Raw genomic sequence first — 24,615 nt, 5'->3', positions numbered from 1 at the left:
AACTTTATATTAGATGTCTGCTGTAACCTTAAAATACAAACCTATGAGGTTATTGCTCATGAAACAATGATTGTTCATCGACATGAAGAGAAAGAGAAAAAAGTATTTCTTCCAGCATAGAAATAGCATAACAAGTTATATCCTACGTCTGTAATGGTACAGAACAATGAACTGAAGTGAGTTAATCATAGGAATGTAAAACTCTCCTTCCCAACCAGGGTACCTCAGCCGGGGGAGGGCACCCTACTCAGGGCGTAACAATTCTCAGGGTGTCGGATGGCAGCAGCCAGTTGAGTGTGCTAAAAATGGCCGTCAGTCATCTTGATATAGGATGCAGGTTCGCTGGTTGATTGGAAGTCCAGGTTACCTTAAAAGCTGAGATCTGTTTTAAAACTAGAGAAGCCTAGAAATAAACAACTGTATAGCCGTTCAGCAGCCAGTGAGACTGATATCTTAGTGGGAGTAGAGGATGAGCACTCACAATTAATGAAGATACCACTCTTGCTATCACAGAATGTTTCGGGGAACATCAGGATACAGTACAACTAGCCAGAGTTCCATATTAGAACATCCCAGAACTGTATATAGCTTATCCTTAATTTGGAACTCTGGTGGATTTTTATTGAATAGTAAAAGTAAATATAACCCATATGCTATCTATAACCTTTTGCTAAATACACTCACTCATAGACTACATTAGACCATTTTCAGATACATTCTCTCATAGGCTACATTAGATCACTTTCTAATACAGAAGCACTTCCCTTTTCTACAGCATCTTCATCTTCGGAGGCCAGGAGTTGCAGTCTTCTCTCTATGACCAGCCTCAACTATCATACCACCTCACCTAGTCGTAGTTTGAACAGAGCAGCACAAATAACAATGATGATGGGTATGTGAGACACCGATCGAGGCTGGACCAAGAGAGAAGACTTATGTGACCAGCACCCGAAAGATGGAGTGAAGGAAAGGTGATTGCTAATATGCTTTATTCAAGAGCAAACTATTGTACATATGATAGGGGATAATATTTTAAAAAAAGTAGAATTATTGTACACTTAACCCCTCAAAATTCTCCACCAAAGTAGACATATGCAGTGGGCATGAGGACACATGTCTAATATTGGGCATTAGACCTGTGACGGGCATTAGACTTATACATAGTTTGGATCTATATATGGGGTGCGTGAGGCAGTATGTGGTTGGCATGAAGTTATTAATATACTGTTTATGGACTGTATGTGGTCAGTCAACTGTTTCTTGCTGTACCTCACTTCTTACTAAAGCTGGGTACACACTACACTTTTTTCGTCCAATAATCGGCTCAAACAGCCGACATACGATCAAAAGTCGGGGCAGTGTGTGCAGTGACACGATGGTCGAAAGTCTGCCCAAATGGACGATTGTCGCCTCATTGGGTTGGTCGTACAGTTTAATATTTTCGTTCCAATCTTGTTTCCGTTGTGTAGTGTGTATAAACTTCCGACAGATCCACAACAGTGAGTACGAAATTACAGTCATTGCTCACGACAACATGGCTGTAAAAACTCGCTAAAGGGACGTCCGTTCTTCCCTTTATCGTCCTAAACAATGCTAGTGTATATGCAGTCCATGGACCGAGCGATCGGACCATCGATCGCATGTAAAATCGCTCGGCATAAAAAGTTGGTCGAAATTTCTGTAGTGTGTACCCCAGTTTAAGCATATTTTTTTTTTCACTGTACTTGGCAAACTGTGTAAAGCGTTCTCGGCATACCACAAATGTAATTTACTTTTTTTGACATGATCACCCCCGTTTTCATATTGCCCTGCCTTTCATCATGTAAGTCACCAAAGTGTGACTCCCCCCTACCTAACAAGTTGGACAGAACCTTTCTATTGTTTATTATAATAAGTGGTCAGGATTTTTTAAAAATTTGCATTTTTATAAATATCTTCTACATTTTTAAAATAATGCCATGGCTTTTCTTATTGAGTTTGATATTTAAGACTTAAAGATAATAACTACAGTAGAAAAATAATAATACTTTGTTAAAAAATAAATAAATTGAATTACTGGTTTTAACCTATAATTTTGTTAGTTTCACTAAAATTTTATAAAAATATTCAAAACACAAGACAAAGTAAGTGTACTTGTTAAAATATAGCTTGACTCAAACACTTACCTGATTCTGTCCTCTTACACTTAATATATTGGCACCATCTACATGATCTCATTTTGAAAACGTTCCACAATAGAATGTAGGAGATGAAACTTGTTTCTGTGAATATATTTATATAGAATGACGTCTTGCTCCTATCTTGCAATACTAATACACAAATCTGGAATATAAAACAGGCTGCTTTGGAGATCAATAGTAAAGATATGAAGCTTTGCAATATAAAGTAGTCTTACTAGAAAAGCACAAAATATTTAATCAGAATGTTGTAAATCTCAATACAGCACTATTTCATCAAAGGCTGACTTGTTGAGAAAATGTTTCTATTCCTGCATATATTAAAAATATTTAGAGTGGCATAATGGATTTTGAGTGTACTATACTGAAATCGTTCTAAAAATCAAAATACTTTTACCATAATTTTAACATAAACCATTAGGATACCCATGTAACCTGGTTTCACTGGCCATAAAATCCACTCTATACTTCTAAATGAAGAAAAAATTTTTATAGGTCCCTATTCTCACTTATACTGTTACTTTGAATTAGAATGAAAATAGAAGTATTGTAACTTAAAATATTTTGGGTAAGAAAAAGGTCATTAGCATTAGAAACTAAGGGCTAGATTTACTAAGCTGCGGGTTTGAAAAAGTGGGGATGTTGCCTATAGCAACCAATCAGATTCTAGCTTTCATTTATTTAGTACCTTCTACAAAATGATAGCAAGAATCTGATTGGTTGCTATAGGCAACATCTCCACTTTTTCAAACCCGCTGTTTAGTAAATCTAGCCCCAAGAGTTAACAACTTGAAATTGCTAGGTGAACACATCATGTTGGGAGATTAAGAGTCACATTTGTTTACCCCAGCTTCGGTCTATGACATAACAAGCTTTGCCAAGTAATAGCTTGAAAGAAATATTAAAGTGGTGAAAGAAGATTATAGGGTCGATTTATCAACCCTTCTAAAAAGGAAAAGTGGAGGCATTACCCATAGCAACCAATCAGATTCTAGGTATAATTTTCTTGAATGTACTAGATACGTGATAGCTAGGATTTAATTGGCCGATATGGGCAACACCTCCACTTTTCCTTTTTTAGAAGTTTGATCAATAGACCCAGCTTTCTCTTCCTGTTCAGTGGAGTCCTAGGGGTAAATGAATCGAGGTCCAATTTTTTCAGCGTTTTAAAATCGCAACAAATCACGGGTGATAACCCGCGACTTTAGTACCCAAGTCGCCAGATGTATTAAACTGCGATTTTTACACTGAGCTTAAAAATCGCTGGTCGTCTCTGGCGATTTGCTGCAATGTATCTCCCGTGTTTAGCTAACTCTCCTGTGTTATCCTCATCTAGCTGCGTGATTACTAAACACATCACTGTTACACTGCCCCTGCCTATACAGCCGGAGGTCTGGCGGTTGTCAAAAGTGTAAAAATAGATAACAGCACTATTAACCCTAGTGCTGCCAACTTACTGCTGTTTACGTGAAAATCAGAGAAAATTTTGCGTGGGGTCCGTTTGTTTTTTTTTTACTTCATTTTTGCCATTACCCTACACCCACCGCCCAGGGATGTAGGAAGAGCCCTAGCACTGGACTGGGTGTCCCTAGTGGGGGACTCGTTCGTTTTTTTCAGCGGACCCCACTCCCTAGGGAATCCATACCAGCGCTGAACAGCCTGGGGTTGGTTGTCATTATGGCAGGGGGACCCCTGCCGTGTGTCCCCCTGCTATAGTGCCACTCACACCAGGCTGGTTTGCCTAGTGCTGTTTGAGTGAAAATCGGGGGGACGCAACGCAAATTTTTCCCGCGATTTTCACACAACCAGCAGTAGGCTGGCAGCACTAGGGTTAATAGTGGTCGGACGGGGGGATCCAACGCTTTTTTTAAAAAAGCATTTATCTATTTTTACACTTTTGACCTGCGGCTCTGTAGGCAGGGCAGTGTAACAGTGATGTGCTCACTACACACGCTGTTAGGATGCAGCGTGTTGTATTTAGCAATTTTTAAAGAAAACTCAGGAGAGTTTGCTTAATCGCAGCTTCATACCTTTGAAACTTGTATAGCTAGAGTGGCAAACAGTCAGGACTTTGATCTCTATCAATTTTGTAAGAGTTTGTAATAGCAATTTTGACAGAAACACATCTCTGGCGATTTAACAGCAAATCTCACTTTAATACATCTGCGAGATGAAACACCCGCAAGAAAATCGCTGGATTTTCAAAATCGGAGCTTGATGCATTTACCCCCTAGAGTCTTAGAAATGGCATTATAATCCATTCCAAACTGATAGATATCAACAAAAGATTTTGTTTCTGATCTCTACAGAAATTTCCTTTGATCATGGCATAATGTGCCTGTTGAATGTTACTGAGCTTATATGAAATACAAGACAATTTATATGAAAGTAAAAATTAAGTTGTTGCCAAAGTGACCAGAAAAAATGCAGAAATAAGAAGACTGCATTGGTGACATATAGGGCCTGATTCATTAAGGAAAGTTAAGCAAAAAGTAAGTAAGGCAAAACCATGTTGCATTGGGGGGTGGAAGTATAAATTGAAAATGTGATGGCAGATTTATATTTGCGGTAGGGCATGTCCTTGATCAACTTTAAATTTCAGTGTACAAATAAGCTATCAAGTATTTGTGTGCTACATGAAAAAACGGCCAGTATTTAACTTATGTGCAAAATAATAAACTCATTTGCCCCCCTTGTAACATGGTTTTGTCCAGAAAACTTAAGTAAGAAAACTTACTCAATTTTCTGCTTAACTTTCCTTAATGAATTGGGCTCCTAGGTCATTAAGTCACCAAGGGCAATGATGATGAGTTAGGAGCATAGCAAAAAAAAGTAGCAAATTTGCACCTTGGCAAAACCATGTTGCATTGGAGGAAGTAGTAAATTTAAAATGTGGGGACACATTTATAGTTGGGATAGGGCATGTTCTAGATCAACTTTAAATTTCAGTGTAAAAATAAAGCTATCAAGTCACTGTGTGCTGCACGAAAAATCAGCCAGTATTTTCCTTACATGCAAAAAAAAAATATGAATTTGCACCCCTTGCATTGTAACATGGTTTGTCCAGGAGCAAATTTACTCCTTTTGTCTGCTTTGTTCCTAACTCAGCATTAGGCCCTAAGTGAACATGGACAGATGTTTTATATTTAAATGGGTTTGTTTGTTTGCATGTGTTCATTGTTAATGAGGATGGTTAATAAAACAAAGCATAAAGAGCAGCTGTGTGATTGTATGAGGGGGGGTGGGAGCTGTCTGTTTGGTGCATATGTTGGATGATCACAGTACCTACAGTCTGGGCACTGAAGTATATGCAAAGATAATTGAGATCTATACCATTTGCCTCCTCTCATTCTTGATCTGTCTGGATTTATTAAATAATTACATGCCCCACCCCAATGACATAGCTACAGATTATCAAAGTCTCTGTGATATGTCATGTGAATGCAGCTTTTCAACAGAAAAGGCCATTTTGCAGAGGTGCAAAGTGTCGTCAATACAATTTTCACGCCCGCCATTCTGCCCATGTAAATACTAATGTCTTGAATAATGAATAGAGCTTGCATGGTGACATTCAGTTCATTCTCTTGTATGTTGTGGCTGATGTAATACTGGCAACACATAAAAACAAATTCCGCCAGTATAAATTTCACTCATCTCTATGTAACGGGTGCTAGGGGAGGTAAAATCACACAAACTCCCATCCCCTTCCCAACACCCCAGGTACTCACCCAATCCTGAGGGACCACTATGACACGTACCGTACCTTTCTTCTCCACGAAGACTAAACTAATGGGCATTGTGCCCTAAACTGACTAAGTGCTTTATGCCTTGCCTCACTCTAAGGGCCTTGTGCCAGGTCTAACCTAAGGGACTTGTGCCCTCTTACCTAACTATGGTCTTAGAGGCCAGCTACTTATGCCCTACCTATGCCCTAGCTGCATCAGGGTCTTATGTCCACTATGGTGTACACAGGCCTTGTGCCTGAATGGTGCCCACAGGCCTTGAGCCTGACCTATCAGAGTATTCTATACTCACCTGCTCCGCACAGGATACTTCACTTGCCCCGGCGTCTTCGGGTCTTCCAGGCCCTCCAACCAGCGGCTCCTCTTATGCGTGCTGCTCCCCACTGTCTTCTTGGGGCGCTCTTAGACCTCCCCACCAATGATCTCTTCTTTTCCTTGATCGCGGCGTCTTCTGACTTTCGTGCCATGTTCTTCCCTTGCCTTCTTCTCTGTCGTCTTCTTGTGGCAGCGTAGCTCCTAGCCCTTACAAGGGCCCCCTGCGACTTCCGCCAGCATCCACGTCTTTGCTTCTGGACATCCCACGACGTCCTCTTCTGTCGGCTCCGCCGCCGCACTGCTCTTAAATAGCCGCTGGCGCGCTGGCATTACTCAGCATCGCCGCGAGCCCTGATTGGCTGACCGTGGAGCCAATCATTCAAGCGGCCGTAGGTGAGCCAGGATTGGCTCACCTAACCGGCCACTGATTGAGCAGCAGGGGAAGGCGAGCCCTGATTGGGTCACTCGCCTTCTGCTGCCAGGACCTGCAGGAAAATAAGAGGAGTACTCATCGCTGGAACGCAAGACTGGTGAGTAGTTTTCCATCTCTTCTTTCTTCGCCCTCTTAACAGGCACTTTCTCAGGGCACATCTTCTTCGCCCTCTTCCTGGGCACTTCGACAGCTGGGCACATCTCCACATCTAGACAAAACAATCTACCCTTTTCTGTTTTTAGACTGTATTCCTAAATGTTATATGATGAGAAAATAACCATAAATGCAACTGACATGTATTGGAAGTTACTTAGGAGATTATGGAACACAGACAAATAAAATTTAGGCAATCTAGACTTTTTATGTAGAATAAAAGATCAACGTGGTAGAAGCCAGGAATCTTGCAACATGAATATTATGTTTTCATCTATTAATGTATGTTTGTATTATACAAACAGAGCATAAAATTAGAGTTAGCATGTCTTTAAAAGGGGCCATTCTGAAATTCTGGCAGAGAATTTAAGAGTGCAATAAACTGCACTCATGGAAATATACAATGTCAAATACCTCAGGCTGTGTCATCGCATTAGAATTTTTTACACACATATTTGTGATGTGAATGTGATACTTTTGCAGATGATTATATTTTAGGTTTAGTTTCCTTTTAAAGCTTCTCTGTGTCTGATAACAAATAACGGCCAAGCTCTGTAAACTTTCATTATAAAGCACATTCTTTCTTAGCATGGCATTTTTATAATTTCACAGTATTTAAATCAAGCACATAAACTGCCTAGTGGAGTACAGTGTATTTTATTCATGTAGTAGAAAATGTAATCACATTCAACTGCAGAGATCTGCCAGTATGCCTTATGCAAGCTAATTCACTTTAAACATAGATTTAGATTTTTTTTCTTGCTGTCAGTGAAATGTCATGTTTACCAAGATGAGATGGAAATTATGGTCTTTCCTATTTAATATAGTGCATAATATCTGAGGCACATGAAATGAGCAGACATTTTGGCAGAGAATACGTGCTGGCTGCACCCAAGCGTTTTTTTTATTTTTATTTTTTTATGACCGTGTGCCAGCTATAGCCCCTGGCGGTGAAACCACAGATTTTACAAGGAACATTTTCAGAAAGTAATGAGTAGGTATTTTGAATTATTGTTAATCTTCTACACTTTACTTTCTTCTACTTACTGATTACAATAGACCATGCATAGGTTCTGTATGAAGCCCCAAGAATTCTATTCCCACCATTTAGCAGAATTTGGGGTCAAGTTCTTCAGCTTGGCTGGATGTCTAACTCCCCTTCCCAATTCCATCAGCCATCTACAAGCTCAGAATGTTCCAAAATAGAACTCATCATCTTCCAACTTCCAAGGGTTACTTTCCCCAAATTGTATTATTATAGTTTTAATAGTTTTAGTTGAGTCTTCGGTAAGGAGAGTACATATTGGAAACATAGAGCTTTAACAAGGTACAGGAGAGAAACATTCTTTAAAGGAAGAGAAGTATTAGAACACAAGGACATGCACTGACACTGGAGGGAAGTAGGTTCAGAGAAAAATTACTTCACAGAGAGGGTAGTGGATAAGTGGAATAGCCTCCAATCAGAGGTGGTAGAGGCTAATACAGTACAGCAATTCAAACATGCTTGGGATAGACATAAAGATATCCCTACAAAGAATAAAGGATATAATAAGGGTTGAGATTACCATAGGTTAACAAAATGGACTGACTAGATGGCCAAGCGGTTCTTATCTTCCGTCAAATTATATGTTTCTGTGTTTTTAAAGAAATTATGAATCATTACAATCAACATTTATTTCTTTCAGGTGAGATTAATTGATTTTCCATTTCCAGATATTTTAAGTGAGAAATAACTGTTTATAAGACAGACACATTTTTGGCATAATTGCGATGAAGTATATTTTGATGCAATAATTTGAACCACACTTACTGTGCTATTTATTTGAGTGACAAAGAAGCTATTATTTAACAGATAGTTTGGGGTCACAGGTGGAGTAAAATAAATTCCAATAATTTTAACCACATTTATCGTGATTTTGCTATGAGCAATCAATAAGCTTTTATGTGACAGACAGCCATGAAGGGAAGCCCATATAAACTGTATTCCAATGATTACTGCAACATTTATGTAAGTTAAAAAAGATTCCTCTGATCCCATCACATCAGAGAAAACATGAACATAAATCGGGGGCATATGCTACTGGTGCCGAAGTGCACAGATCTTAATATGTGTACATCTCAGGATATGGGCGGAAATATGCTATTTTTGTGTACAGCTTCTTTTAATGTAACTTACACCCATTTTGCAGCCAAATCTGCATTAGTCCCTATTTGTTACCATTCCAATTATTTTAATTTTTCAGTTTATTCGTTCACATTTGTTACGTCCGTAACTGTTGTCCCCAATGACGATTGTCCGATGTGATCGCTGTGGTTCCAAAGCACAAAGGATTTAATAGCAAAGCATATGAAGGCAAAGTTTGGTATACATACGCGTGCGCTCGTTGGCACCAGCTCAAGCTTCAATCAGAACGCTCTGGTTTCCAAAACCAGAACTTGGTACAGCATTGGTGGATTCTTCTGGTCATTGTTCCTTGGAATTGCCAGATGTCCTTCTCCAGATTCCCGCCTCTAGACATAATCTTAAAACTTAATCTGGTTTATATGATCCCTGTGAGCTGGACATTTAGTGCATGGAAAAGTGTTATTATTCATAATATTGTCAGAAATGATCTCATGCATAAATAAAATTGATTGATACCAAACTCAATATAATTTGTAAGGTGTAAAAATTATTTTGCCTTTTTACCACTTTATATTGTATACGAAACAATAGACAAACATAAAATGTATTTACAATTAGGTTGTGTATTCATCGCATTGCAACTGATTGTAGTGTATAGAAATAATTACAACCTTCATCCAATTATTTTACTTTAACACATTAGTCACTGCCTCAATGGAACATCATCATAATCAGCTATTTATATAGCGCTACTAATTCAGCAGCGCTGTACAGAGAGCTCGCTCACATCAGTCCCTGCACCATAGGAGCTAACAATCTAAATTCCCTAACATACACACAGAGACTAGGGTCAATTTGATAGCAGCCAGTTAACCTACTAGTATGTTTTTGGATTGTGGGAGGTAACCGGAACACCTGGAGGAAACCCACGCAATCACGAGGAGAACATACAAACTCAACACAGATAAGGCCATGGTCAGGAATTGAACTCATGACCCCAGTGCTGTGAGGCAGAAGTGCTAACCACTAAGCCACCATGCTGCCCAACATACAGACGAAATTCTCTACCACACAGACAAGCATATACACACACTAACATTAACCTACAAGTGTGTTTTTGGACTTTAGGAGGAAACTGGAGCACTCAGAGGAAACCCTCATAAAACACAGAGGGGTCATTCCACATCAAATCAACACAATTTTAGAAAAAAATATACCTTACATTTTCTAATTTCAATGAAATTTGGTATAATAAATACTGCCATGGGTGTAAAGAAAACCCCCAAATCTTAGGCTGATATGTCCACTGGTGTTGAATTTATACAGTTTTAAAGTTGCACTTTTTGAACAAAAAGCTTGCTTTAATGTTTTTTTAAATTGCATTGTAGCTTACCTGATTAAGCTAGAGAGTTGGGCAAGGTCTCATTTTAAACCTCTTTTATATGGGAATTCATATGATCTATAACACAGCATCATGTTTCAATAAAAATTAAAAATATAACATTTTCAATATACAAATTATTGATTTTCTCAAAAAGCCATCTTTTAATTTTTTTGAAAAACATCTTAAAAAATTGTTCATACTGTTGTATGAACAATTTAATAAATTATAAATAAATCCCCAAAGTTTTATTTTGGGATCATGATGGGATCATCTGCAACAAGAGCTTTCATTTTGGACTGTTTGTTAAAATAATGACAATGAGAACTATCTAGGGCTGTCCAATACTTTTAATTTATTTCCTTAAACAATCCCTTTCATGTATATTTAGTACAATGGCACATTATTTTAAATACTGAAATATTTAAAACATTTGGGATTTTTTCTTTCTAGAACACCAGGGGCTGAAACAGAAGCTTTATTAGAGCTTTATTAGAGCCACCCCTAGTGAGTTCCTTATACTAGGACAGTATTGGCTAACCTGTGACACTCCAGGTGTTGTGCTTTGCTTTGCCAATATATAGCAGCTTATTGCTGGAAGGGTATGCTGGGACTTCTAGTTTCACAACACCTGGAGTGTCACAGGTTAGCCAACACTGCACTAGGAGGACTGTGGGCCATTCTGGGCAAGTCAAATGTCCTTTTAGCAACTTATTTTAAAAATCGCTGGTTCCATTATTATTATATGTTGTTGATCATGATCACTTATACAAGTACGGTTCCACTGATAATTTAAATCCATTACACAATTAAAACACACACTTGCCATGGTCAGGACACTTGTTAATAGCTTCCTTAATTGTGAGCATGGATAAGTATCAATTTATAGTAATGACTATAAAAATGTTCTCTTAAAAAATTACTCCAATCCTTTTATTTTTATACAGTATTTCAGATGGGTTTTTCTCCTGCATGCTGTCCAATCGTGTTGATTGACCGAAATTTAAACAGATGTGTTTAATATCCTTTCAGAAGATCAGAGTAATAAAATCTTCCTTTGTTCATGTGATCATGTAAACTTCCAAGTCTCCTGACCTAATTCCAAACTTGAAGTGATCACAAGAGTGAATGAATAACTCATAATACACATCAGTGTGATAGATTGAAGGCTATAGATTGTGTTGTTACATGTTAATAGAAATTGACATACTGTAAGTTTAAAATGTGTATGGAAGAATAATTATTACTGACAACCGAGGTGAAAGAAGAAATAATTTTTCAAGGAAGATGCAGCGCAGAGAACGAAACATTCCACATTCAATCCAGTAGACATTACCATTGTGGTACAGACAATAGAATGTTAGTATCCTCAAACATTTCTTTCATTAACAGAACAGTACTTTTGTTGCTCCAATAAACTATATCAAAGGCTCAGGACTTGTGACCCATTCACACCTTCATGTGTATGCTGTTAGCTGTCTACATCTGTTAAGTGTTGCCCAATCGTTTTTGGGACTTCCCCTCTTTGTTGTTCTCAGCAATTATTGCTGCAGTATACAGTCATGGCCAGAAGTTCTGAGAATGACACAAGTATTTGTTTTCACAAAGTTTGCTGCTTCAGTGTTTTTAGACCTATTTGTTAAATGATGCTATGGTATACTGAAGTAATATTACCAGCATTTCATAAGTGTCAAAGGCTTTTATTGACAATTACATTAAGTTTATGCAAAGAGTCAATATTTGCAGTGTTGATCCTTCTTTTTGAAGACCTCTGCAATTCACCCTGACATGCTGTCAATCAACTTCTGGGCCACATACTGACTGATGGCTGCCCATTCTTGTCTAATCACTGCTTGGAGTTTGTCAGAATTTGTGGATTTTTGTTTGTCCGCCCGTCTCTTGAGGAATGACCACAAGTTCATAATGAGATTAAGATCTGGGGAGTTTCCTGGCCATGGACCCAAAATGTCGATGTGTTGATCACCGAGCCACTTAGTTATCACTTTTGCCTTATGGCAAGGTGCTTCATCATGCTGGAAAAGGCATTTTTTGTCACCAAACTGTTCTTGGATGGTTGGAAGAAGTTGCTCTTGGAGGATGTTTTGGTACCATTCTTTATTCATGGCTGTGTTCTTAGGTAAAATTGTGAGTGTGTTCACTTCCTTGGCTGACAAGCAATCCCATACATCTCAGGTTGCTTTACTGTTGGCATGACACAAGACTGATGGAAACTGTAGATGTATGCTATGTGTGTTTGGTGGAAGTGACATCACTGCCATCCACTTGCCATTCAGGAAGTGCTGGCTGACAGAAAATACCTGGCAGCCATCTTCAGTGTTTCAGTATATACTACACAGTAAAGAAATGTCCTCACAGCTCTCCAGTCTCTGCTTTTGATTTGAACTCAGACAGTTCTACAGAAGCGCTCACCTTTCCTTCTCCGGACAAGTGTTTTTCCAGATGCCCCAAACAGTCAGAAAGGGGATTCATCAGAGAAAATGACTTTACCCCAGTCCTCATTAGTCCAATCCCTGTACCTTTTGCAGAATATCAGTCTGTCCCTGATGTTTCTCCTGGAGAGAAGTGGCTTCTTTGCTGGCCTTCTTGACACCAGGCCATCCTCCAAAAGTCTTTGCCTGACTGTGCGTGCAGATGCCCTGACACCTGCCTGCTGCCAATCCTGAGCAAGTTCTGCACTGTTGGTGCCCCAATCCCGCAGCTGAATCAACTTTAGGAGATGGTCCTGGCGCTTGCTGGACGTTCTTGGGCGCCCTTAAGCCTTCTTCACAACTATTGAACTTCTCTCCTTGAAGTTCTTGATGATCCGATAAATGGTTGATTTAGGTGCAATCTTACTAGCAGCAATTTCCTTGCCTGTGAAGCCCTTTTTGTGCAAAGCAATGATGACTGCACATGTTTCCTTGCAGATAACCATGGTTAACAGAGGAAGAACAATGATTTCAAGCACCAACCTCCTTTTAAAGCTTCCAGTCTGTTATTCTAAGCCAATCAGCATGACAGAGTGATCTCCAGCCTTGAAGAGGGTCCCTCTGCTTGCCCCCGGGACCTTGCCAACCATAATGTGCTTCAGACAGGTGGCCTCTTAGGACACATTTGACATAAAAGAAGAAAAAAAACCAGCTGCTGATTTGGGCAATATTTGAATTTTACACTCCTCCATGTAAAGTAGGCACCTTCAATAGATCTTAATGGTATAAATAATTGTCAAAGTGTAATCTAGGTAGCTATGTTCATAGTGATATTAATTTTGATTTTTAATCATTACACTCAACAGTAAGTAGCGGCCATGAAGATCATGCTTGGTTAACAGCCCAGTATATTTAAAAAAAATATATTTCCAAAAGAACATTGGCAATGTGGTTTAATATGTAATTATTTATGATAATAATAATTTAATAATAATAATAATAATAAAGTAGTATTTTGCGCTAGAAAGTTATCCACAACAACTAAATGTATACAATCAGAAGACAACAAAAAGGCACTCGTTTCTTATCCCTGATAAGCTGAAAAACATCACTTTAGAAGAAGGGTATTTAGGAGTTAAATTGATAAAAAAAAAAAAAAGGTTTTCCAAGGCAATTATATAAAGAGGAAATGGAAAAAATATTCTATTCATTAAAGTGATAATTGAAAGTAAATGAAATGATGGGAAATTAAAAAAGCCTTTTAGAGTGACAGATAGTGCTGTACAGAGACCGAAAGGAATACCAATAAACACTGACTAATGAGACAGATATATTAATTTTAATAGAATGGTTTTAAAGCTTTGCATGCCCAAGATTTTCCAATGGACATAATTGTCTTTCAACGGTTATATCTGTAATAGTTCATTTAAATGTGTATAATGAACTATTAAAAATTGTAGAGCATGTCCAGTCAGAGCGTGCAATAACAGGTCAGGAAATTCAGTAGGAAAATGGCCTTTAATGCATTTATTTTTCTATATGGTTGGGCGAGAGGAGTCCAGTTTCACTGTAATTCTGTGTCAATACAAATCATCAATAAGTACAGATGACACCTGAAATAATGTGTCATTGATGATAATCAGCATAAAACTTGAATACTATGCATCTGAAAATAAGGTATTCATCTTATAACAAGTTTGTAAACCTCCATTTCCATTATTTATGTATTACTTTGCCCTAAATTTTTAATTGACACAGATCATCGGTTTAAACACAGATTAATGTTTATTTGTACATTACTTAATTAGATACTTTTACTGTCAAAAATAAATAAATAACTAAATAAAATAACCGAGCTGGACTTAGAGTCCAAAGGAGCTCTGTGCAAAAGCGCAAATGTCACGTCAATGTTATGTCAAATGCTTCACTTTATAACCACCTCCACTTCTAAAATACTGCCTGTTATGGGCTCTTTTATGCGTAAAATTAATCATAAAAGTGAAGGGACATAGGGACAGTTTTTATTTACATCAGTTATGTGGTCATTTTAGTTTGTAGGAAATTTTTTATCGCATTGCTCAAGTGCTGAAGTGCAACATGCAGGTGCAAATTGGGTCTCATTGAAAGTATAGAATGAAACTCTGAGGCCTCCAACTTTGAGATGGTGCAGAATTCAAATCCTATTGAGAAGTGGAACCTGCCATGTGACCCTCCACAAAACAAGGAACACCACTAAAAATGCCCCCTCTCCACTCCTTTATCACATTTCAATATGTATATTCCGCAAAAGGACACAGAACTGGGTGCACTACTATCATCATCATCAACTATTTATATATCGCCACTAATTCCGCAGCGCTGTACAGAGAACTTACATCAGTCCCTGCCCCATTAGAGCTTACAGTCTAAATTACCTAACATACACACACACACACACACACACACAGAACAAGAGAGACTAAGGTCAATTTAATAGCAGCAAATTACCCTACCCAACATACAAATTCCACACAGATAAGGCCATGGTTGGGAATCGAACTCATGACCCCAGTGTTGTGAGGCAGAAGTGCTAACCACTAAGCCACCGTGCTATCCATTGAACATTCTTCCACTAAAATTGTGGATTATCCAACTGCATGTAATGCTCTTTCTAAATACCAGTGGTTTCGTCCAATATGCACTACTCTTGTTCAGTGATTTCCTTATGGTTGACCCATGAACATTGATACTTAACAATACAAATGAACCCTGAAGATCATTAACATAATGTTATGTTATCCTGGGCCTCTTAGGGTGGGTGACCTCTCTAATTGGACTTTTGATTTTGGAGTGATCCATGGAAAAAATGCTTTAACAATGGACTTTCCATTTCCAGCCTCAAATGTGCTAAGACTTATTTAGCAGTAGTTCCTCCAGAGAAACCTTCATCGATGGTGTGGTTCACTTCCATAAAACTTCCTCATAAAGAGGAGACTCCCACCATCTGTGTTGTTCAGAAGGAAGGGTATCTCAAAATAAACAAAAAAGAACAATAGTTTCCTTGCGGCGCTTTTTAGGGCAGTGGTAGTAGGCTACTAATTGCAAGATGTCTGCAACCTCAACAAAAACAAGAAGTAAAGGAAAATGATATGTAGTGGTCACCTACACCACTAAAACAATCAAATGTGCACTGCGGATATATTAAAAGATTGTTTTATTTAATCCATATAATAAAAGAAAGCAACAAGATAACCTCACAAATTGCTGTAAATCCACCAACAAATTTATATAGCATACATATAAAATACACCCAGAAAATAGATAAAATCACAATTATCAAAACATAGATATTCAACCAGCAGTTCTCAAATTCAAATAATGGTAGTAGTAATAATGATATTTAAGTTCATGAAGATATATATATATATATATATATATATATATATATATATATATATATATATCATATCATATAAAAGCCTAGTGGCGTGTGTTAGTCTGTGTGTGTGTGTGTGAAAAAAAAACCCAAGCTGCAGCGCCACCTGCTGGGCGGAGTTATACACTGACCTACTAAATTCTTAGTGTGTGTGTGGGGAAAAAAACTCAGAAAGGGCTGAAATTTGGTATACTAAGATGTTTTTAATTTGTTAATTTAATTTGTTAATTGTTAAAAGTGTTTATAAAGATTTTAAAAAAATATATATATTTCTTGAAGAAGAAGTGACAATTGGGAGTGGTTGATGGTTGCTGGGGGTGACAGTGGGGAGTGGTTGGTGGTCACCGGGGGTGACAGAGCGAGAGGAGTGTGATTCTCAGGACCGCTGAGAGAGATCCCTGTGTCTGGATAGACATCTGGATAGATGTGGCGATAAAGATGAAGGATGAGGTGATGGAGAAAAATGATGAGGTGGTGACATGTGGACAAAACCACGTTAAAAAAGGGCGCTTACGTCAGGAAGTAACGCTCTTCCCCTGAGGAGGCCTGGGCTATGGCCCAAATGCATGACAAGAACCTTTTTAACACCTTAAGTAGCTTGATTTGACTAGAATGCATGAGTATCATACACGGGTTAACTTGTATATATATATATATATATATATATCTAATATATAAAAGCCTAGCGGCGTGTGTTAGTGTGTGTGTGTGTGTGTGTGTGTGTGTATGTGTGTGGAAAAAACTATTTCCTCAGAAAGGGCTCATCCAATTGACCTGAAATTTGGTATACTGACATTATTTGACAAAAAAATTATAATAGTGAAGTCAGTTAACTTCCATCATCCCCCCTTCCCCCCGTGGGAGGGGTAGTAAAGGCTAAATTTACGAGTTGAGGGCTCAAACTCATTTTCATGAGGTAATTGTACCTCATGAACACACATGCTGTGTTAGTGTGTGTGTGTGTGTGTGTGTGTGTGTGTGTGTGTGTGTGTGTGTGTGTGTGTGTGGAAAAAACTACCGGGTGACAGAGTGCTCAAGCTGCAGCGCCAACTGCTGGGCGGAGTTATATACTACACTGACCTACTAAATTCTTAGCATTATCTAATATATAAAAGCCTAGCGGCGTGTGTGTGTGGCGATGAAGATGACAAGAACCTTTTTAACACCTTAAGTAGCTTGATTTGACTAGAATGCATGAGTATCATGCACGGGTTAATTTGTATATATATATATATATATATATATATATATATATATATATGAAGCATCAGGACAAATAGAAGTGCTGGACCCTTAAAGTAGAATAGGATAAATAGTGTCCCAAGTCCCAAACTAACACTGGATTGCAATCTCATTGATTGTCATATATAATATATTTGAGGTTTTTGGCTTTGTTATTGTGGACCAGTGATTGCCCCCATGTGCTTTAATTAGTGGCACTATATAAATAAATGGTGATGATGCAGCATCATCATGTTCTCATTGTGTGTGTTCTTGGTTACTGAAGCTTTGCTTCGTCTCCCAATATATGTTTTAAATATTCAGTGACTACAGTAGCACTTTTTGTATGATTTCAGTAGTCCAGAAATACAGACGATCATTTTGGGCACCACCCATCACTTCCATGCAATTTAAATGTCTTAAATATGTAAAAGTTACCACCATATTTGTAAATGTTTTTTTATCATGTTGGATCCCTTTAAAACTGTACATGCTTCAATTACAACAGTATTTGCCAAATTGATTTCTTCCAATTTTTTTAGACTAACAAGCTTTTGCTAGACTGATATTTAAGCCAGGTCAAGGAGGACACATTCACAAACTTCTCAGTTTGAAAGAAATGGGGATGTAAAATAAATTAAACACATCTTTTTTTTCTTTAAGCATTGATAGTCAGTTCTGCTTAGAGATGAGCATTTTTCAAAATGTTTACTGAATATTCTCCTCTTTCCACACTTAGCCACAAACAGTGGAATTTGTCGTTAAGTATGCCCAATTCTACCCCAAACACACCACACAACAGGATGACAGTCATTGCCCCTGTCCTATACTATATAAATACTGCAAAATGCCAATTTACAAATACGGTGCGGCTGATGAACCAAAGCCAGAACTCAATTGAATCACCAGAACTTTACACCTCTGCAAAACAGCCTGTTTCACAGCAAAACTCTATATGCGAGAAATGTTACAGAAACATCGTTCTCCTCTAAGAGGAAAATAGGAGTGAAATTTGCTTTCTATGTCTTTTGACCCAATATATTTCTTCTCATATGTACATTGTTATCTATTGAGCAAAGTATCGTAGGGAAGGGGGCTCACCGATTTCAAACATTAAAATCTTAGAAATCAAGTTAAATAACAAAAAAAATGATGATGGCCATAGTTAAGTAATGGGGTTGTGCTGACTTAAGGGTGTTATCTCCATTTTGGTTGATTTATTCTGTATTTATGTGATATTTTCCAGTTATATTATTTATTATTATTAATATCTGTTATTGTGATTTATGCAAAGAATATTTTTATTTGACAGCATATCTTGATAAGACAACGTCACTATTTTGCACCAATTTAAAAAATGTGTATGTGTTTTATAATATCACATGTGATGCGTGATTCGGTGTCATGAGTACACACATAAAATAATACCCTCATGTCTTGGCTAGAGACGAGGCTCTCTGTTTATTGGTAAAATATATCAAATGCATAAGCATGGCTTACTTTATCTCTATTTCTGATCAATAAAGTAACCTAAAATACAACACATACAGCACAAATACATTGACAGAGATTAAGATTGTTGGCATTCTGTTTGCACTCTCTTTTCAGAAAAATAAAACCACTAAAAGTGGTTGGTTGCAGTGTCCATTCATTATATTGCTAACAGGAAGTCTGCAGTGTATAGGAAATATAATCAATTATATTTTTACCTATACAAATGGCATTATACGTATATTTTTATGTATTAAGCAGCAATAAAAATAGTGTGAATCCATTTTATGAAAATAAGAAGTATTATTACAAAATTGTGAATATTTTGGCAAACTGAATCGCTGGAAACACATGTTTAATTTGCTGTGACAAAAGTTGAAATGCTTTGACATTCATTTCTTAAAACCACGTATCTTTTAATTGCTTTAAAACACCATTGTGAGCATTCCCAAAATGTGGTAAGCGCAAATTAAAAATAAAAAAAATTAAAAAAAAGTAGCGTTCCGAAAAATGCAACACAAATGCCAGTAAATATACTAATGGATATTGTAACAACATTCTTGCCAACTTTTTCTCGTTGGCTTCAGGGAGATCCCGGAGGAGGTGGGCGTGTAGGGGCGGGGTTTGACTAATCGCATCATTTTGGCCCTGCCCCCTAAACGATTGTGACACTTTGGGCCAAATACAGCAGGGGCTAAGATGACGCGATATTTGAGTCATTAAGCCCCGCCCCCCACCACTTATCTATTGCAGGGCGATAAACCGGGAAGTTGCCCTGCTCTCTCGGGAGGTCTCCCAGAAATGCGGGAGTCTCCCGGACATTCCCGTATAGTAGGCAACTGTGTTAAAAAAAAGCAGCTAATGAATCTCTAGAGACTGAAGTGTCTTTTACATTTCTGTCTCCATTACTGAAGTCATGTTGTCTTACTTGTCAGTGTTTGATTAAATCTTGGTCTCCATGAAAATGGTCACCTCCATAGCCATTAATACATGGACATAGGACATAATTTCTGAACAGTGTCATCATGTCACAGATGGTGAAGTTAAGCACGTCTTGTACTGGCTCAGCATCAGGGAGAATGCCAGACTCTTCAAGGAGTGAGGGAGATCACCCCTATTTCAGGGAGTCTCTCCCTGACATTCAGGGAGAGTTGGCAAGTATGGGAACAATATAAACAGTGGTTTCTAGGACCAAAATGTATTTAGGCACCTTTAAAACTCACCAGAATTCACTGCTCATTGTTTCTATCCTAATTTGGGGGGACTGTCCTGCTCAGCACCGAACTTGAGGAAAGTGTGGCAGGTTTCTGACACTCTTCCCTTTCTTTAAATGCTGTGGGAACCAATAAGTGGTGTGTATATCATGTAAGGGAAGAGGAGAGGCAGATGGATTGGAATGAAGTGTTACCCATAGGCAAACCAAGGGGGGTTTCCTAGTGCCCGGAAACCCCCTCTTCCCAGTCTGGGGTACTGTATGCTTGAGGTGGCTGGACCCTGCCCCAGGACCAGCCACTTTGCAGCTTGTGTGCAGATCGTTTCTGTCTGCACTGTTCACAGGCATCTCTCCTCAACAAATATTGAAAGCAGCAATAACAGGTAGGAAAGAGCAGGACAGTCTGTCAATTGTTCTGACACACTCAGTCAGGGCTTTGTCCTGATTGTAGGGACAGTTGGGAGGTATGTCTCGCTTCACACGGCTCTGCCCGAAAAGGGAGAGCTATGTGCCCCTAACAGTAGTGCACGCAGCATTGCCCTTGTATAAGCTGGGGATAGGAAGAGTCGGAGAGCAGCCAAGAACTGTCAATTATAGCCACGCCCCAAAGCATGCTGGTCACACCCACTGGCGGTGTGCCATGGAAACCCCTTTATACAAATCCTGCGTTTGCCCCTGTTACCCATCCCCTCCATGGTGCTGGCCACACCCCCTCTGGCGGCATGGTGCTGCTCACAATAGGCCCTTCGTAATTTTCAGCTCTAGGCCCATATGGCCCTTCATCTGGGCTTTCCACCTTCCTGAGCAGAACAGCATAAAGAGGGACAAAGTCCTGACAGCGAGGGACTGTCTATCAATATCGAGAGAGGAAGGAGAGAGAAGGGGGGTTGTGGAGAGGGGAATGGAGGAGTGAGGGGAGTAATGGATCTCCGAATAACTTTGTTGAGTTGCTCGTAACTTAAGGTACATGTAACTCGTCCTAACCAAGTAATAGTACAATCTTTGTGGCTCACAAATTGTTCTTAATTCTACATAAGCACCTTAGTGATTCATTCTTCTCTTCTGCCGCTGACAGTTTTTCTTGAAACCTAGATAATTATTTTAATCACAATTTATCATAGAATCGATGTTAAAATATACAAAAATATCAACAAAAGCAAACAATTCTATTAATCATTGTTTAAAACAAATACATATTTTAAAATGTTCATTTCATTTAATTAGCTGACAATGTGTTTGATTGTTGTGTACCAGATATCATTAAATTTGTCGGAGACTTTATTTCAGTCTCCAAACATGATTTAATGCGCATTTGCATTAATGATAGATTGTTCCATCGCATTCTGCATCTTTAAACGTTTTTCTTACAAATCTAAATTAGTTTGTTTAATTGCCTGCCTTCACCACCACATACTATTCAGGAATTATTGTTACATTATGCTTTATAAAAGGCTGCACACTGGACATATCTGCATTTCTTAGCCCCTACGGACAGCTTTATCTGTATCACTTTCTCCGTCCTCCCTTTGCAATCTCATTGATATTATAATTCTACCTGTGGTAGTTCAGGTTATAGAGCAGCAGTCTTTCTAGACAGTGCATTCATGGCGTGCTTTCATGGTCTGGGTCAACGGCTAATTGCCCTACAACTTTGACGGAAAATGTTGGCAACTTCTCACTACTTCCCTAACCACAATAATGCCTGAAAATCAGGCACGGGAACCCTTCATACTGCACTCTGGTCCCGGGTATATCCCAGGTCACCACCTTTCACACTGGACCCGTGTCATCAAGTTGAGTCATTAAAAGGGGACAGCAGAGGTTCATATAGATTATGTAGGAGAGGCCAATGATCTGTGTTTAACAGAACCCGGGTAGCATAACCCGGGAACACCTTTCATACCGGAGCGCATCCAGCTCCAAGACGGGAATAATCCTGGTCGCGACCAGGGTTGTGGTTCCCGGGTGGCATGACCATAGTTGACCCATTCCCACCAACACACTACCTGGGTTATTCCCAGGTCCATGCCTCGGTGTGAAAGGTAGATAACATACCTTATGGGGTGGCACAGTAGCGCACTGGTTAGCATTGCTGCTTCACAGTGCAGGTCCATGGGTTCCTTAATGTAGTTTATATATAATCAATATTCTCTGTAAAGGAGCTGTAGAATATAGAGGTGCTATATAAATAGGAATATTATGTGATGCTGTGATTAGCTAAGGTTTAGTGTGGTGTAGTATTTTATTTAGCTAAAAAGATATATGTCCATACAAACCCATTACTTAAAATTAAACCCCTTCCCCAAATATCAGAATAGCAGAGGTCTGATGCCCAGTTTGGAAATTACTCACCCACCCCTTCCCGCCAGTTCCTCTCCAATAGCTGGTTATACTGCTGCACTTGACAGAATTGTGAGAGGTAGGTTTGTACACATGGAACTTGTGAGGTGCTAAACTACTTTTGCCACATGTGGGTGGAGCATTACCTATTATAGAGGTGTTGGGGGGGGCCGTGGGCAGGCTTCAACGACTCCACCACTCTTTTGTCCTACAATAGTAAAGTTAAATAATGCAATGCAATGATTTTTTGTAATAAAGTTAGTTTATTTATAATATCGCCTTTAGATCACTTGTTATTTTTCCCAAATTCAAACTGCTACTGTATTCTAATTAGCAGCATACGGATGCCATTGCAATACTTATCTCATCTAGTTTTATCTAAAAGTGAAGCAAACAGAAAACATAGATCCGACTACATGCAACACTGGCTCACATGATAGGGAACATACAGTACATGCAATTCATCAGCTCTCTCGTTGGGAAAAATACAACACAGCAATGGATGTTGCGATGACTTTATGTGATCCATTAATCGGGCTGATAGCTTGTTTTGCTGGAGTGTCAGAATGGCAATCCATACTGTAAGACTTGTGCTGTCTATGCTCGGTAGGTTAGAAATTCCCTTGGAAACTGAGAAATCAATTGTAGTGGGAGATAGGAAGAAAGGAATCAATCCTAAGAAGAAGACATTCTGTATTTCATTATTTATATACATACCTGTCATTTTAAGTGTTATGTTATAAAAGGAACAACAACAATCAACGTTCTTTTACAGGGGTTTTGTCATTTCTTGTTTTCAAATTGCTAACAATTATTACTTTGTGATATTATTTTATTTATTAACTGAGAAAATGTAGCCACTAACTGGATTAGACTAATGAGTTTTACGTTAATTACATGATATGTGAAACCCTATTTGAGGCGCATATTTGATGGAAATGCGTCAACCTTAACTTAAAATAAAATAAAGGGAAAGTCACAACTGGCATATTTCAAAGATACTGTCATAGCATAAATGAGACACTTCACCTTTTTCCCACTGTACCAGAGGGAGAAGAATTTCTAACATCTAATCAAAAATCTAATCTAAAGGAAGCTTTTTTGGAGCCCTCCAGCCACGAACTGGTAACTTTTGTGTATTAATTGAAACGTATTAAGAATGAACATTGGGGAATCCAGAGAAACAGGGGACTCAGTAATTGGAAATATATGATTCACAGAATTACAATCCAGCACGGAGTCACTTCTGTGATGCATCATGGGCTTGTGTCAGTGAGATATATCTGATTTTGCTCATGTTCATAACAAGTAGGAAAAAAACTAAAAACAGACACATGAAAATAAACAAATTGTTTTACTCGTCTGGATACAGACTGTCTCAGTTATTACGATCCCACACACAGCATGAAGTGTATCCAGAGGGGAGGAACGTTCTATGCCTCTTATTGGGAGGAAGAGGCCGGACACGGGGGATCAGTGTGTTACATAGAGGGGGGATATGACGCCTCTGTACACAAAGGGAAAAGGATATATTTTTTACTGGATGAGATTGCTCTTGTACTTCAATGGGTAGAGGCTACAGATTTCCAGAGGTGCTCCCGTTTCAGAGGAGGCCCAAAGAACCTTTTAGTAAAGCAAAGGAAGCAGCTGTTAACAAAGTATCTTAAGTTAAGATCCTTAATGAATCAAGCCCTCAGACACTACAAATAATCCACAATTAGTGCCCAATGATGGGGTATTTCAAGCAGAAAAGTGAAGGTTTAAATGAATATAAGGGTGGGGTGTATAAGTCTGTGCAGTGCTTGGAGGTGATGAATCTACTGCTGATTAAGTGCACTTATGTCATAGACTGCAAAATGTTGTATGTGCAGACAATCATCAACAGTGTAAAATGGCCCAAATACATGTGCATGGGGTACAAGTAGGCTTCTTCCCACATAGCCATGTGTGCTGTCTGGCACGTAAAGTTATCTGATGGTAGAGTTCCTCTTTAACTTGTTAAGAAACTCACTTGCACAATACTGACCCCAATGTACAATTACTGCAGCATGTTGTGTAGTATTTATGTAAGTGGAAGTTATGATACACGTAAAATAAATTTATTGTGTCTGTTTGTAGCTGATCATGTATTGCCTCATTCTGCCACACAAAAATGTTTTACAGACCCTGCAAGCCCTTT

General features: G+C 38.6%; 1 protein-coding gene across 1 annotated transcript in view; it reads left to right on the top strand.

Annotated features, from left to right (window-relative positions):
• The window catches only part of STK32B (serine/threonine kinase 32B), a 274,895-nt gene that overhangs the window by 229,261 nt on the left and 21,019 nt on the right, over positions 1-24,615 (top strand). The window lies entirely within an intron of this gene.

Source organism: Mixophyes fleayi, chromosome 1 (assembly GCF_038048845.1).
Source record: "Mixophyes fleayi isolate aMixFle1 chromosome 1, aMixFle1.hap1, whole genome shotgun sequence".
NCBI lineage: Eukaryota > Metazoa > Chordata > Amphibia > Anura > Limnodynastidae > Mixophyes > Mixophyes fleayi.
This window is presented reverse-complemented; position numbering and strand designations above follow the sequence as displayed.